Below are 16589 nucleotides of genomic sequence, written 5' to 3' on the forward strand. Positions count from 1 at the left end.
TTTATTTATTTATTTATTTATTGTTAAAATAAGCCTGGGGAAAAAAAGAGGGAAAAAAAACCTGATTCAAGAGAGAGAGAGAGAAGGAAAAAGAACAACAAAAAAAAAGGAATCAAAAAACTTTAAGCCTGATTCCAAAGAAAAAGGGGGGGGGTGGGGAGAAAGAAAAAGGAAAAAAAAAAGTCTGATCAAAAAGAAAAAAATAGAGAGAAAAAAAGAAATGAAAAAGCAGATAACTAACAAAAAATTATAAGCCTGATTCTAAAGGAAACAAAAGAAGAGGGGAGAAGGGGAACACGTAAGCCTAGTCCTATTTCCACCAGAACTTCAGGTAATGCTTTGAAGCACTCTATTTTCAGTACACTTGGTGCATGCAGGGTGCGGCCTGTACTGGTCTTCTGGATGAAAGGCCTTCTACACTGGCTCAGAGTCAGTCCTGCCCCCATAAATAAGTAGTTGCAGACATAGGGGGGCTGGATTCAATGTAAGTGGATCCTGCCTTCACTCATGGCTGCTATGTTGCTCTCTGAAGTCCCATTGTGTTGGTGTTGAGGGGGAAATTGGAGACACCCCACTCTTTTGTTCCAGGACAGGGGACTTCACAACCTCTCCCCGCCCCCCGCCCCCTTCATAAATCCCTCACAGAATAGCAATGGCAGGCAGCATCCACTGCACCACAGCTCACCTGAGTCTTTCTTTGGCGAGAGGCTGGGATTCAAAACACAAAATTGTAAAGGACCAAGCGCCATGCAGACCTGCTCCCCTTGTCAAGAGTAGAGCCACTCTGCACCTTTCTGATGTCCTTTATCCCAGAAAAACATTTCCACACCTTTGCCTTGCTCAGAATCCATGGTGTATCACTGCTAATAGCAGCAGCAACCAGGTTATCTGCCCTCTGTGGGCACCTCTGTCTCCTGCTTATGAAAGGCCTTTTGCTGGTGCCTAAAGGGTCTTTTGTCCTTGAAGATGCAATATATTCTCTTCCAAAAGTACTCCAGGAAGGGGAATGTTCTCCCCCAGTGTTCTCAGGAGATTCCTACACTGTACTATGCACTCTGGGGCCTGCTCCCTCCTCTCCAGGAGCTCCTGCCACAGCTCCATATCAGAGAAAATCATGCCCTTCCAAATCCTCAGAGTTTGAGCTCTACACGCTCTTTGCAAAAAACAAACAAACAAAACAAAAAACAAAAAACCTGCAATGCTCAGTACCTCTCACTCCATATTCCGTGGTCCCAAGAGGTTTTCCGCTTATGCAAAGTTAACACTGCACTCTCTGCACCTTTCTCTCTTTCTCTCCCTTTTGCTTCTCTACAGAAAGGGCTCCCTCTCCTCTCCCAATTCACTTCCACACACCTCACACCTGCCACACTGTCTCCTTCTAACCATGGAGACCCTTCTGCCAGTGTGCAGATGGGTTTCCTGGGTGTTCCAAGTGATCTGACCTAAACACAGCTGTGTTTGAGGGATGAGGAAAGCCCAGAGTTCCCCTACTTCACCATCTTAAATCCTTTGTTTCAGAATGTTTTATATTTTCAGTGTACAGATTGTTCACCAGCTTGGCTTATTCCAAAGTATTTTATTCTTTTGGTACTATTGTAAAGGTTTTTTTAATTTACTTTCTGGATTTTTTTAGACCCAGAGTCTATGACAGATGGTGACCCCGATGTGACAGAGGAAAGGGGACTATGGGCTGAAATGGGCAAGGAGCCCATGTGGCCAGATGGTGCCACAGAAGGACTGCAGGACACTGGGGAACGGTTAAGGAGCTCCAAGAAAAAAATGCACTGGGTACAGTCTCTACCTGACAAGGTAAGGGATAAAGTGAAACTATATCAGGATTCGCTGCTGCAGAACTTTTGAGAGATCTATCATGGGAAACTCCCTAGCCTCTGAACAAAAGTGCTATATTCAAATTCTTCAGTCCCTAGGAGACAGCAGGGACTAGTCTAAATTATAAGGCTCTCCTTAGATTATTGGCTAACCAACAAAATTGTCCTTGGTTCCCTTAAAGTATGAGAATGAGTAGGAAAAACAGTAAAGGCCAGGCATTCTAAAGGGGTTAACGTCCCCCCTAAAGTAATCCTCACCCGGTCCATCATCCGCACCACCCTTCCCTGCTTGAGCTCAGGCTGTGTATATGAAGACCTAGAGTTATTTAAAAAGGAGGAAAAACCTCTTTCCCCCTATAGTCAGACTGAACTGACTGGACTAGAGCCTCTGGCTCCTTTACAGCCAGAAGATACTCCTCCTCCCCCAGAAGGGTGGGACGATATGGAGCCTCTGAAAACCTCACCGACCAGCTCTGATAAAGTCCTCACCCCACTGCAAAAGTACATTTAAAAAGCCCACAAGGCTGGTAAATTCCAGCTGTTTCCCATTGTCAGGCAAAATGGGCAGTGTGGCCGTGAAGGGCTGGTCTTTCCAATTGTAAAAGAATTGCAAAAATCAGTTCACCTGTATGTCCATCACAGCCCTTTTACAATCGGTATTTTAGAAAATATTTGTGGCACTCATTCCATGTATGCCTGGGACTGGGGCTCTCTTATGAGCATCATTCGGACCCCACCCCAGTATGCTATCTGTGCTCAAGAGTTTAATGATGCTTGCATGACTCATGCTTTGCAGAACTTTGTCACTGCTATTCAGGTGTCTTTTAAACAACTGTCTGACAAGGGGCAGTATCCCCAAACAAGGCAGTGAGCCCAACTTCCAATCACTGTCAAGTAAAACAATGCACTGAAATAGTGCAGTAGATTTTACACAGGCCATCCCTAATATAGGGGATTCTAACACTCTCTCTCTTACTGTTTTTCTCTATACACTCTTATTACTCTAACTATATGTGAGGGCTTCTCCCTCATTCATTCCCTGGATTAATAACCATGATAAGCCGACTGTCTCTGGCTAGTCTACCTCAGGATAGAGATTTTAAGGAATATTCCCAAGCAGCTGCTGAAACTCCGTTTGTTTCAGGGAACTTCCCTGTCTTCTCTGGCCCAACATGGACTGCCTAATTCCACTAGTGGAAAACACAACAAAACAAAACAAAACAAAACAAATAATACAAAACAAAACAAGAATCAGTATCTGCTCATCTATCTGAGGTGATAGGCTTTAGGACTACGTGAACTCTTTTCTCTGCCCTCGGTGCCTCAGTCTGCCTTCTGGCCTCTAGGCAGCACCTCACCTTTTCTGCCTTCCCTTCCCCTTCCTCCTGTTTCTGCACTGCCTGGGGTGTGGCCTGCAAATCTGGCTCTTCAATGCCTCAGACAACATGCTGCTCCTTGCTCCCCACTCTGTCAAAAGGCAAAAAACACCCCCTTAAACTTTAAATTTCCTCACTGGTTCCATGGGGGAAAAAATTAACAATGGTAAACTTTCAAGGGGGCACAGATAAAATATTATTAAGACAGGCATGTCTTTTAAATTATAGAACTTTATTCTACTAAGGTTGACTACAGGTCAAATAAGCTCACTTTATCTCTGTTCCAATTTGTTAGCAAACGGATGACTTAATGGTTACCTTTGCCTCATAGTTTTCATGGATAATTGTTAAGACAGATTTCAGGGTCTTTGGTAACCTAAAACTTTAACGTTTTGCTTAAATGGTAAATTGAATTAAGTTCTTTGGACATTTAGGCCTCTTTCAAATCTAATGGAATGCTGAAGCATTGCTTACTAAATAGGTTTATGCTTCTGACTTCTTATAATAAATAAATGAATAAATAAATAAACTGAGAATATTGAAATCCATGCTTTATGCTTAATGGATTCATAAGTCTACCACCTAAAAATATTTTTTTTAATTTTTTAAAAAATTTTTTAACGTTTATTTATTTTTGAGAGACAGAGAGAACTAACAGGGGAGAGACAGAGAGAGACGGAGTCACAAAATCTGAAGCAGGCTCCAGGCTCTAACCTGTCAGCACAGAGCCTGACATGGGGCTTGAACCCAAGAACCATGAGATCATGACCTGAGCTGAAGTCAGTTGCTTAACTGACTGAGCCACACAGGTGCCCCCAATTTTTTTTTAAGGTTTATTTATTTTTGAGAGAGAGAGACAGAATGTGATCAGGAAGGGGCAGAGAGAGAGGGAGACACAGAATCCATAGCAGGCTCTAGGCTCCAAGTTGTCAGCACAGAGCCTGATGTGGTGCTTGAACTCATGAACTGTGAGATCATGACGAGCTGAAGTCTGACCCTTAACTGACTGAGCCACCCAGGTGTCCCCCCAAAATTTTTCTCATGTAACAGATAATTCACAATTGGTCACTACTTAGGTTTTCACTGGAGACTAAAGTTTCTAAGAGTTAAAATTCTGCTAAGTGTAGTTAAAACTGGGGCAAAAAAACCACAAAAGCAACTCTGTTATGTGGAAAAGTAGGAGATACAAAAGAAAGATATAAGAAATGGAAATATATTTTTGTTAAAGGCAAAATAAAGTAATTTTGTCTTAAATGAAACTGGCTATTTTGAGAAAAATGGGTTGGGACAAAATCTAAGTGCAAAGAAAAGTTGTAAAAGGTTCATGAGGGAAAATCTTTAAAAAGGAATTTTATGTGTGGTCAGGATGGACTAAGGTTAAAATAAATGGTTTTTAAAAGTACACAGGGTTAAGATAAAGATTCCTCCTCCTTTGATCCAAAGGCTGGGAAAATGATAACAATACTCTTCATGCCAGCCTCCAAATCCTCCACATTTGCGTGGTTCCTGTTTGGCAAAAGAATGGATGCCATATAAGGGATGGATAATATAAGAAGGGCTTTTACTAAGATACAAGGGAGCCATTTTACTAAACTTATCCCATTGTATGCCATAAATGGGTATCCACGTGACTGAAACATACTTATATGGGTATTACTAAAAAAGACAGGAAAATAGACCTTAACTTTGGCTCTTTAGCCCCCTCCCTCAATGGCCAATGATCAATATGTAAGTTACTGCTGAGCAAAAATAAAATTAGTACATCCTACAACAACCACACACACAAAAAATACATTATTGTTAATGGTGATAAATAAGCAAATAAATAATTTTAACAAAAAGGGTAAAACAACAGGACAACACACCCTTTCAAGTTGTTTTACTTAAGCCTTGGTTAGAATTAACCATTCCTTATAATCCACCAGGCCAAACAGTTGTAAAATGAGCACATGATATGCTCAAAAACATGTTAAAAAACAAAAAGTGGGAGATACCCCTGGTTGTCTGCATTACAACCTCAGCTCCTTCTTGATCTTGCTAGGATTACTCTTAACTTTTTAAATCTCAACACTCAAGGACTAACTGCAGTTGAGTGACATTCTTCAAAATAAGATAAACCCTCTCACCCTATGGTGCCATGCAAAACCCCTGAAGGGGGGTCCTAATGGACTGGGCCCACTAAACTTCTCATCTAGGGTCAAAGATATGCTTCTGTTCTTTCAGATTCTGGACTTCTCTTGTTTGGTGAAGCCTTACCATGGCATCATGGAGACCTCCAGGATATCTTCCAATGAACCAACACTTCCAGAGAATGACTCTGAGTGAGCAGCCACTGGCCCCCTTTTTTCAAGATGGAAGAAGCCTCTTCATGGACTCCTCATCCTGAAGCCACTCCACAAATGCAAGTCCTTGCCCCTGATATAACATGGGGAATCCTTAAATGCATGTCTAACCAAGACGACATCCTCTTACAACACAACGATATTGCATATACCCCTAATTCACATATGATAGCCATGATTTCTGTCATTAACAAAAATTCAATATGTGTAAGCCTGATTCTACTCCTTTCCCCTCATTTGTCCAGGCCAAGCTCAATATTCATATTGGGTTCATCTCCTTAACCCACCTATACTTGATAGCTTAACACTCCTAGCCTGAGATATTCCTATTAGCAATAATGACAAAGTTCATGGAAGGAGCCAATCTTAACCCGCCCTTCCAAACTGAACAAGAGCATTGACTTTATATGCCAAGACCTCAATGGTGGCTTACTTCAGCACCTCCTATGTGTGTTACTAAACTCAACAACTTTTCTGCTTGCCTCAAACTAAAAATCAGCTGGCTTTCGCATGTACAGCCCAAAACTTCTACAAGGCCAGAAAATTTTCCCTTTTTCTCAGCCATAAGCTTTGATATACCTCAAAAAAAAAACAAGCATATCTCATACTCCTAATGTTATAGCTTGCTCTAGTCTCAAATATTCAGACCACCCCTGCAATAATACTCCTTGGACAACCTGTTATGGAGAGACTGAGCATAATCTTCACTGGGGTAATTGGACTATTATTGACAGGGGTCCTAGAGGACATCTTGAAACAAAATATTCAATAAGACCATATCCTTTGGCCAGCCTAGTAGGGAGGATAATTCTTGGAAAAACGGAGCCTTGTCCAGCCCTATAATTTCTGCACATAGGGGAAATTAAAAGGACCTTGGCTTGAAAAAAAAAAAAAAGCCTTGGTTTGTTAATCTTTAGAAGCTAGGTCTTTCCTTCTTTATTTGTACTATTAGCCACAGCGAAATTTATGTAAAACAACATGCTAACCTAATTTGGGCCTCCCTGTACAATAACCGATTTACACGGACCACTATTTGTGTCCTTTCTCTCTACGTTCTCTTTGCTACCTCCACCTTACAGAGCCAACAACTAGAAAATAATTTAATATCTCTACCTCCCAAGGCTGGTTTATGTCCTGCATAAGTAATGATAACAAAAAATTAAAAATAGACCTACCCTATGACCCAGCAATAGCACTGCTAGGAATTTACCCAAGGGATACAGAAGTGCTGATGCATAGGGGCACTTGTACCCCAATGTTTATAGCAGCACTCTCAACAATAGCCAAATTATGGAAAGAGCCTAAATGTCCATCAACTGACGAATGGATAAAGAAATTGTGGTTTCTGCTAGGAATTTATCCAAGGGATACAGGAGTACTGATGCATAGGGGCACTTGTACCCCAATGTTTATAGCAGCACTCTCAACAATAGCCAAATTATGGAAAGAGCCTAAATGTCCATCAACTGATGAATGAATAAAGAAATTGTGGTTTATATACACAATGGAATACTATGTGGCAATGAGAAAAAATGAAATATGGCCTTTTGTAGCAACGTGGATGGAACTGGAGAGTGTGATGCTAAGTGAAATAAGCCATACAGAGAAAGACAGATACCATATGGTTTCACTCTTATGTGGATCCTGAGAAACGTAACAGAAACCCATGGGGGAGGGGGAAGGAAAAAAAAAAAAAAGAGGTTAGAGTGGGAGAGAGCCAAAGCATAAGAGACTGTTAAAAACTGAGAACAAACTGAGGGTTGATGGGGAGTGGGAGGGAGGGTAGGGTGGGTGATGGGTATTGAGGAGGGCACCTTTTGGGATGAGCACTGGGTGTTGTATGGAAACCAATTTGACAGTAAATTTCATATATTAAAAAAATTAATTAAGAAAGAAAGAAAGAAAGAAAGAAAGAAAGAAAGAAAGAAATTGTGGTTTATATACACAATGGAATACTACGTGGCATTGAGAAAGAATGAAATATGGCCCTTTGTAGCAATGTGGATGGAACTGGAGAGTGTTAAGTGAAATAAGTCATACAGAGAAAGACAGATACCATATGTTTTCACTCTTATGTGGATCCTGAGAAACTTAACAGAAGACCATGGGGGAGGGGAAGGGAAAAAAAAAAGAGGTTAGAGAGGGAGAGAGCCAAAGCATAAGAGACTATTAAAGACTGAGAACAAACTGAGGGTTGATAGGGGGTGGGAGGGAGGGGAAGGGTGGGTGATGGGTATTGAGGAGGGCACCTTTTGGGATGAGCACTGGGTGTTGTATGGAAACCAATTTGACAATAAATTTCATTTAAAAAAATTTTTAAAAATAAGTAATGATAACATCACCCAATTAAAACTTACTGCATCTCAACCTGGGTTCCTGTTAATAGCACTGTACCATATATACATCCATCAGGACTAGGTGCACTTTCCAAGCTTATTCAACCCTGGCACTCTGCTGTAAGGAAAAAAAAATTTTTTTTGGCCTGTTAATCATGGGCATCCTCACAGCAGTAGGTATTATCACCTCTGCCACTGTAACTGCAGTCAATCTGCATCATACTATCCAAACGTTCCATGTCCCTAATAAATTTATAGTCAACACTACCAAAGAATTTATAAGCCAAACTCCCATTGATAAACAAGCTTTGGCCCACCTCAAAGCTCTTGAGGCTGCAATGGAATTTATTTGGAAAAGACAAGAGTACTTGTTCCTCCACTCTAAACTGCCCTGTGATTCTACCAGCATATCTGCATGACTGGCATTCCTTCTAATCACTCCCAAGCTTTGGATGCTGTCCAGACACACCTTCGCAGTGTCCTGTCTTCCTATCTCTCTGACAATATAGAAGATTTAGATATGACTTTGCGCTAACAGCTACAATACGCAGAGGATCAGCTTAAAAATGAATGGGCTGATTCCTGGGAAATGTGGCGCGACCTAAATCCTTTCTCACTTACGGCTAGCACCCATCTCAAATTCTGGATAACTTTGGGAAGCAGAATGCTTTTACTGTGTCTCTTTTTATGTCTTTGCAGAATCACCCTCCAAGCCATCCAAATGCAAAAGAAGGACCAGGAGCTCATCGTGACAGTCCTCAAACACGAAAAAAAGAAGAAAGAAAGAAAGAAAGAAAGAAAGAAAGAAAGAAAGAAAGAAAGAAAGAAAGAAAGAAAGAAAAAGATAGAAAGAGAAAAACAAAAAGGGGGAACTGTGGGGAATAAGCTTACAAATTCCCTGGGCATACATCAATGGGTTAGCAAGGCATAAAGAATTGAAAGCCATAGGATGCTCACACCCGAGTTTGGGTAATCAAGACAAGGCAACCAAGAATAGGGAGGTGAAAGGCACCCCAGAACAGAAAGGGGGTGCACAGCCCCCAGAATAGAGAGGGAGGGGCAAAGGCCCAAAAATAGGATGGTGCAAAGGCACCAATATAGAACACAGGTATATGAAATAAGCAAGATTAGATATTCAGGATGGAAGCACCCCCCAATTTAGTACTATAACAGAAAGCTGCTTTCACAGGAAGGACCAAGAGAGGTAAACAGGTAAATTGGGCTATGGACCGCTGCACTGCAGGTGAAGCAGCCCAGAGCAGAAATGATTAATGAAAGAGAGCCTTGCTAACTCTGAGGCTATTTCCCCTACCTGTCTCATCCCCTAGACTAGCTAAGATGAACAGAGGTAGTGCCTTATGTCGCTGTAAACAACCTTCCACCAGACTGCCCGGCATTAGGTATTTGTTTTGTATTAACCCAAACCCCTAACCCTGAATATCTTCAAGACCCTCTTTCCCTCACATCCTCAAGTTAATGTTCACAGATTCATTGTCTCTTTGTTCACGGCCATCACCGTGTTTGTAAGCCTTCTGATCCTAATAAAAACAGGGGCAAGGACCCTTATTCGGGGCTCTTGTCTTTTCCCAGACAGTAGCCATCTCTCATGTTCTGATCCTGCATCCTGCTCTCTTGCTAGACAAGAAAGAACTTTAGACCCAGAGTCTACGACAGATTTTTCATTTTTAGTATATAGAAACACAACTATTTTTTGAGTGTACTGTATCCTGAAACTTTGTTGAATTTGTTCATTAGTTGTAAGAGTTTATTAGTGGATTCTTTAGGGCTTTCAACATACAAGACCGTGGCATCTGCAAAGATCATTTTACTTATTTCTTTCCTATTTCCTTTTATTTTTTGTCTGATAGTTCTGGCTAGGATTTCCAGTACTATGTTGAACAGAAGTGGCAAGAGTGGGCACCGTTGCCTGTTCTTAGAATAGTTTTCACTCCTCACCATTGTATATGATGTCAGCTGTGGGCTTTTTATACAAGGCCTTTATTATGTTGACAGTGTCCTATTCCTAGTTTGTTGAGTGTTTTTATCATGAAAGGGTGAATTTTGTCAAGTTTTTTTCTGCATCAACTGAGATAATGTAGTTTTTGGCTTCTCTAAATTAATGTGGTATATTTACATTGATTTATTTTTGTATGTAGAACCATGCTTATGTCCCAGGAATAAATTCCACTTTGTCATGGTGTATAATCCTTTAAATGTGCTATTGGATTCAGTTTGGTAAGAATTTTGTTGACGTTTTTGCATTACAGTTCATCCAGGACATCAATCCATATTTCCTTTTCTTATACTGTCTTTGTCTGGCTTTCATATCAGGGTACTGATGGCCTCATAAAATAATTTTAGGACTGTTCCCTACTCTTCAATTTTTAGTAAGATTTTGCAAATCAGTTTAATTCTTCTTCAACTGTTGGGTAGAATCCTCCTAGAAGCCATCTGGTACTAGGCTTTTTTTTGCTGGGTTGATTACTGATTCAATCTCCTTACTTGTTATAAATTTGTTCAAATATTTTTATTTCTTAATGAATCAATATTTGTGGGTTGTTACTAGAAATTCATCCATTCTTCAAGTTATCCAATTTGTTGGCATATGATTGTTTATAGTATTCAAATTCTTTTTTATTTGTATGGCATCAGTTTTAATGTCCCCTTCCCACCTTCTATTTCTGATTTTTTTATTTGAGCCTTACCTCTTTTTTTCTTAATCTCGATAAAGGTTTGTCAGTTTTGTTTGTATATTCAAAAAACTCTAAGTTATGAGGAGGGAATAAGATGGCAGTGTGGTAGGGGGACCCTGGGCTAATCTCAAACACAGCTAGATCAACATCAAATCATTTTAACACCTAGGAAATAAATCTGAGGATTAAGAGAACAATATGCAAAATTTGAGGGATAGAACATGGCAGGTTCATGGTGTGGGGAAGGGGTTTGGGGGTGAAAAAAGCCATGGTGGTGCAGAGGAGTGGGAACCCTTTTTGCAGAGAAGAGAGAGGTGGGGGAAGAGAGAGCAGCATGTCAGGTTTGTCAAGAAAAACACTCCCCCAAAACCATCGACAGGAATCATGAGGAACTGAATATCACAAGTTTTGGCAAACAGTGGGGCTGAAATTCTGAGTTTTTGGAAGTCTGCTGGAGTAGATCCACAAGGAGAGCGGTGCTCCTGGGGAGGAGGGGAAGCCTGGGAGTGGATTGGGGACAGTGTGATGTGGATATCCCCTGGGTCACACTCGGAGGGAAAGTTCCCCTTCCCTGAGTGCATTTGGAAGAGGGTACATAGCCTTTCCAAGGACAAAAGACCCGGGTGGCACTTTTGAGTGGCTGTTCAACAACAAGGAACAAAGGCATGTACAGAGGGCTGATAAAGTGGTCACAGCTTTTCACTGTGCTCACCATAAACTCCAGGCACCTATGTGGCTGTGAGATGCCTTTCCTGGGACAGAATAGCACTAGGCTTAGTGCTGCAAGACTCTCCTCCAGAGGTGGGAAGCAGGTCCTCACCTTGCCAAGTCCTTTAATACTTGGAATTTTGAATCCCCGTCACATGCTAGTGACAAAATACAAGAGAGCTGAGGCTCCAGGTGTGTCAATGTCCTGGGCACAGAAGGGTTAAGGACAGGGATCTGACAGAAGTCTGGAACACAGGAGAAAAGATTGTTCACTTGTCTGTGAGGGGTACCTGAACAGTGGTGGGTGCCAGTTCCCCCACCCAGAATGGGACAGCAGGTGACACCACCTTCTCCTGCTCACCAGAATGGATGGACTTCAGTGAGTAACAGAGTGCCCACCCATCCAGGCTGGAGCTGCTTACACCAAGCCCCACCCCACTGCACTCTACAGGATCATCTTTATAAGAGTAGGTCTGACTATGAGCCAGCACAGCAGGCCTATCCCCCAGCATACCAACAAAGAGCCGTCCTCATGCACCAAGTCTACTGATCATAGAGTGCTCCAAAGTGTAAGCTTCAGTTCTTCAGTTCTGGTCGAAATAGGACCAGGCTTATTATTTTTTTTAATCAGATTTACAGTTTCTTTGTTCATTTGTTTTTTTATTTCATTTTCTCGTTTTTTGCAACAGGCTTCTTTTTGTCCCTGTCCCTGCTTCTTCTTCTTTTTTGTGTTCTTTTTCTTTGGAATTAAGTGCATAGTTTTTGTTTGTATATTTGGGGTTTTTTTGTTGTTGTTTCTTCTCCTTTTCTTTCTTGGATAAGGCTTTTTTTTTTTTTTTTTTTAATCAGGCTTATTTTAACAAATAAATCAAACCACACCTAAAGATCCAAACATTCCTCACTGTGTGCAAGGAGGAACTCTGTAGAGTACTGACTGGGGCAAAGAGCAGCCAAATCACAGGACAGAGTGCACACAGCATACACTAGAAAACTCTGAGGTGCCAGGCCCTTGATGGTGTATGATTCCTTCTTCATATGGCATTACACTCAGGAGCAGGAAATATAACAAGCTTTCTTAACACGCAAAATACAGACACCTAGACAAAATGACAAGACAGAGGAATTCTACACCAAGGAAAGATCAAGAAGAAACCACAGCCAGGGATTTGCTCAAAACAGATATAAGTAATATATCTCAACAAGAATTTAGAATAATAGTCATAAGAATACTAGCTGGGCTTGAAAGAAACATATAAGACTCCAAGGAAATCCTTGTTGCAGAGATAAAAGACCTAAAAACTAGTCAAACTGAAATAAAAAATTCTATAACTGAATGTATAAAATATAAAAACTGGATGTAATCACAATAAGGATGGAAGAAGTATGAGGGTTGAATAGGTGATATTGAAAATAAAACTATAAAAAATAATGAAGCTGAAAAGGAGAGGAAAATAAAACTATTAGATCATGAATAGAGACGTAGATAAATCAGCGATTCTATGAAGCACAGTAATATCTGTATCATAGTAGTCCCAAAAGAAGAGTGGGGAAAAGGAACAGAAGCTTTCTTTGAACAAATTATAACTGAGAACTTCCCTAATCCAAGGAAGTAAACAGGCATTCAGTCTGAGAGGCACGGAGAACTCCCCTCAAAATCAACAAAAACAGGTCAACACCAAAACATATCATAGTGAAACTTGCAAAATACAAATTTAAAAAGAGAGTTCTGAAAGCACCTACGGATGAAAGGCCTTTAACCTACAATGGTAGATACATAAGATACATTAGCAGTAGACCTGTCCACAGACCTTGGCAGGCCAAAAGGGAGTGTCATGATATATTTAACAGGCTAAATGGGAAAAACATGCAGCCAAAAATTCTTTATCCAGCGAGGCTGTCATTCAGAATAGAAAGAGAGATAGAGTTTCCAAGACAAGCAAAAAACCAAATGAGTTCATCAACACTAAACCAGCTCCACAAGAAACACTGAGAACAAAAGAGAGACCAAAAGCAACAAAGACTAGAAAAGAACAAAAACAATCAAAGAATTCAACTTTACAGATAATACAATGGCACTAAATTCATATCTGTCAATAATTATTCTGAATGTAAATAGACTAAGTGCTCCAATCAAAAGACATCGGGTATCATAATGGATAAAAAAAAAAAAGATCCTGCTTACAAGAGCTGATTTTAGACCCAAAGACACCCCCAGGTTGAAAGTGGGGCGATGGAGAATGATCTATCATGCTAATGGACATCAAAAGAAAGCTGGAGTAGCCATACATATATCAGACAAGCCAGATTTTAAAACAAAGATTGTAATAAGAGATGAAGAAGAGCACTATATCATAATAGTAGAGGACATTAACACCCCACTTACAACAATGGACAGATCACCTAAGCAGAAAATCAATAAGGAAACAATGGCTTTGAATGACACAATGGACCAGATTGACTTGACATATATATTCAGAGCATTTCGACCTAAAGCAGCAGAATACACATTCTTCTTGAGTGCACATGGAACATTCTCCAGAACAGATCACATACTGGGTCGCAAATGAAGCCTCAACCAGTAGAAAAATATTGCAATGATACCATGCATATTTTCAGACCACAACACTATGAAACTTGAAGTCAATCACAAGAAAGAATTTGGAGGGATCACCAATGCATGGAGATTAAACAACATCTTACTAAAGAATGAATAGGCTAAACAGGAAATTGAAGAAGAAATTTAAAAATACACAGAAACTGATGAAAATAAAAGCAGAACAGTCCAAAACCTTTGGTATGCAGCAAAGGCAGTCATAAGAGGAAAGTACATAGTAATTCAGGCCTTCCTAAAGATGGAAGAAAAGTCTCCAGTACACAACCTAACCCGACACCTAAACAAGCTGGAGAAAGAACAGCAAATAAAGCCAAAACCAGTAGATGAATGAAGATAATAAAGATTAGGGCAGAAACAAATGATGTTGAAATAAAAAAAAAAATCCAGAACAGATTAACAAGTCTAGGAGCTGGTTCTTTGAAAGAATTAACAAAATTGATAAACCCCTAGTTAGAATTATCAAAAAGAAAAAGGAAAAGACCCAAATAGAAAAAATCACAAATGAAAGAGGAGAGATCACAACCAACACCACAGAATTACAATTATAGGAGACTATTATGAGCAATTATATGCCAACAAATTGGGCACCCTGGAAGAAATTAATAAATTCCTAGAAACCTATAACTACCAAAACTGAAACAGGAAGAAACAGAAAAGTTAGAGAGACCCACAACCAGTAAAGAATCAGTAATCAAAATTCTTCCAACAAACAAGAGTCCAGAGCTAGATGGCTTCCCAGGGGAATGCTACTAAATATTTGAAGAAGAATTAATAGTTATTCTTTTGAAATGTGTTCCAAAAAAACAAACAAACAAACAAACAAACAAACAAACAAACAAAAGAAGAAGAAGAAATGAAAGGAAAACTCCAAACTCATTCTGCAAGGCCAGCATTACCTTGATTCCAAAACCAAAGACCCCACTAAAAAGGAGATTGCAGACCAATTTCCCTGATGAACATGGATGCATAAATTCTCAACAAGATACTAGCAAATTGAATTCAACAGTACATTAAAAGAATTAGTCACCACAATTAAGTGGGATTTATTTCTTGGATACAGGGGTGCACAACTCTGTGAATATACTGAAAATATTGTACACTTTAAAAGGGTGACTTTTATGGTATGTGAATTACATCTCAATAAAGTTTTTTTTTTTTTAAATCACACCCCCTTTAAAAAAAAGTATATGAAAAATCAGACTTCATCATACTCTAGCTTGCCAGTTTCATGGATTCTGGTGGAAGACCCCAGACTCCAGGGCCATAGAAAAGAGATTTTATTACTCATGACACAACAGACAACATGAGCTTCCTGCTCATGGTTCCCCCTATGCCCCAAGTGACATGGAGGATGGGATCAGGTGGATAGGTCACAATGGGTTTGTGTCACAGCTGAGAATCTCCAAGCCTAGAAAATCCCCAATCTTTTTACAGGGGCTACAAGCAAACCTACCCACACTTTGTCCTGGAGAAAGATATTCTCTATTATCCTGGAAACCAAACAAAGCTGCTTTCTGCTCCAGAGGAAGACACTCTGCAAAGCTGCTTGTTTTTTTGTTGTTTTTATTTTTTTTAATGTTTATTTATTTTTGAGAGAGAGAAACAGAGTGTGAGCAGGGGAGGGGCAGAGAGAGAGGGAGACACAGAAACCAAAGCAGCCTCCAGGTTCTGAGCTGTCAGCACAGAGCCCAATGCAGGCCTCAAACCCACGTACTGTCAGATCATGACCTGAGCTGAAGTTGGATGCTTAACCAACTGAGCCACACAGGCACCTCTGCGGAAGCTGCTTGTTACACAAACCTTGAAAAGCTCATCCAAATGGAAAGACAAGAGCCTCCAGGAGACCTGTCTCCCACACCTGGAACTCTCTTCCATGTCTCTGCATTATTGGGTCCTATAACGAATATACAAATGTGACTCTGGACTCATTTTTCTCAGGAGTTCAATTTCTTGGAGGAAACAAAGGCTGAGTTTGAGTCCTCTATGCTAGTCCTGATGTCCTCTGTCCTCACAGACAAATAAATGAATTGTACACTTACAGTTCTGTAAAGAACTCATGTTGTAACAAATGACCCAGAGAGAGAAATCAGACCACAGTTTGACTATCTCCTTGACAAGAAAAACCCCATTTTTCTACTGCTTCCCATGCCATGTTCACATCCACAGGGCATGTAGAGGGCCAGGAAACTGATACTGAAGCATCTCTATCCTGCAGTGGGGGTAGTGATGACCAAATTGTCCTCTGTATATCCTAAGATGTGACTTCTAAATAAAGCCCCATCCATCCACACTGCATGCAGACTGTTTCTCCCCTGAGCACATTCTATGTCTGACAAACACTTGCTTCCACCTAGAAAAAAATTTTTTTAATTTTTTTAATGTTTATTTTTGAGGGAGAGAGACAGAGTGCAAATGGGGGAGGGGCAGAGAGAGAGGAACACAGAATCTGAAGCAGGCTCCAAGCTGTCAGCACCAAACCCGATGCAGGGCTTAAACGCAAGAACTATGAGGTCATGACCTGAGCCGAAGTCGGACGCTTAACCAACTGAGCCACCCAGGCGCCCTAAGACTTGCTTCCGTCTAAAGCCTCCGCAACACTCCCACTAGTGTTTCCTCTGATGTGTGACGAGATTTGACTTCAGGCTGAAGCCTCACCCACACTTCTTAGACACAAAGGGCTTCTCTCCTAAG

General features: G+C 40.5%; 1 long non-coding RNA gene across 1 annotated transcript; it reads right to left on the reverse strand.

The window, feature by feature from the left end:
• Positions 1-2467: 2467 nt before the first annotated feature.
• Positions 2468-8721, reverse strand: LOC125934832 (uncharacterized). Its single transcript, XR_007461537.1, has 3 exons — positions 7905-8721; positions 5462-5620; positions 2468-4711 (listed from the first exon to the last, which is right to left on the reverse strand). It is a non-coding gene; the product is annotated as an uncharacterized LOC125934832 (long non-coding RNA).
• Positions 8722-16589: the final 7868 nt, after the last annotated feature.

The sequence above is a fragment of the Panthera uncia genome (assembly GCF_023721935.1).
Source record: "Panthera uncia isolate 11264 chromosome A1 unlocalized genomic scaffold, Puncia_PCG_1.0 HiC_scaffold_17, whole genome shotgun sequence".
Lineage (NCBI taxonomy): Eukaryota > Metazoa > Chordata > Mammalia > Carnivora > Felidae > Panthera > Panthera uncia.